This window comes from Etheostoma spectabile, chromosome 23, assembly GCF_008692095.1.
Source record: "Etheostoma spectabile isolate EspeVRDwgs_2016 chromosome 23, UIUC_Espe_1.0, whole genome shotgun sequence".
Lineage (NCBI taxonomy): Eukaryota > Metazoa > Chordata > Actinopteri > Perciformes > Percidae > Etheostoma > Etheostoma spectabile.
The window spans coordinates 2,708,442-2,709,795 of NC_045755.1; positions in this window are offsets into that span (position 1 = coordinate 2,708,442).

The window sequence follows — 1,354 nt, forward strand, 5'->3', positions numbered from 1 at the left end:
TAACATGTTGGTGTTCTTTGTGTCCTGTGTCAGCTTCTTTTTGTAAAAGAGTTTGTGAATGTGATTTTAAGAAGACAAGGAGTTCCATCTGCCGGACCTTCAAATGTCCGGACCGATTGTTGTCAGATTGCTGGTCAGCCACAATAGAGGCCACTATAGGGGGCATGATTTGTGACAAACGCATCACAAATTATGTTTGAAAAAGATGAAGTGTACATTTTTTAAATGTAAATGTGCTGTATTTATATAGCACTTTTCCAGTCTTAACAACTGCTCAAGCTCTTTTACATCTACAGGAAACATTCCCATTCACAACACATTCATACCTGCTGCCGTACAGGTACCACCTGCTCATCAGATAAACACTCACACATTCACACTCCGATGCGCAGCCACCGGGGCAACTTGGGGTTTCTGTCTTGCCCAAGGCACTTCGACAATGACTGCAGGGCTGGGGATCGACCACCAACTTCCGTTGGCAGCACCGCTCTACCACTGAGCCACAGTCGCCCCCTTAAAGACCTTTTTTTTTTTCTTTTTAGTCACTTAAGCATGTGTATGTAAACTTTTGAGCACCACTGTATAATACTTGTAATTATAGAGTGGTGTCTAAGACCTACTCTATCTGTAAAGTTGTCCTTGAGATAACTCTTGTTTATGCTTTGATACTACAAATAAACTTGAATATGAGTTTGTCTTTAGTATATTTAACTTATATGCTTTTACACTAATGCATAAGTTATGGTTTTACAACAATGATTTATGTTATACGTGTTTGGGAAGAAACTACAAACTAGATTGAGACAGCAATGAATTAAAATAGCCCCACATCCTCACATACTCTTCACCATGCTTAGAGATAGGCATGGTTTATTTCAGTTAGACTAATACCTGGTTTGTTTGTCATTGAGAGATATTTTATAGAAAGTATCCCATGCCTATCTCTAAGCATGGTGAAAGATGTGAGGATGGTGGGCTATTTTAATTCTAAAGGCCAAGGGAACTTTATCAGGATGCTAATATCCTGAATCCAGAAATAACTGGCCTTTAATATAAAAAATCTGCCTGCCTCTATGGGAATTTAACATAGGGGTATGTATACTTATGACCCCTGTATTTTAAATAAGAACATTTATTTATTTACAATACGTTATTCATTCACAAAGAAAATTGGTGTCCTTAAAGGTGGATTTTACCTCATTTTTTATTTGGTATTAAAATAATTTCAAAACATGATTTTTTTATTCCTCTTTTTAGTCAACTTAATCTGTTATGTAAACTTTTGAGCACCACTGTATATATATATGGCGCTGTTCAATAGCTGCCGCCCGGAGGCTTGCTCCAACCTAAGTCA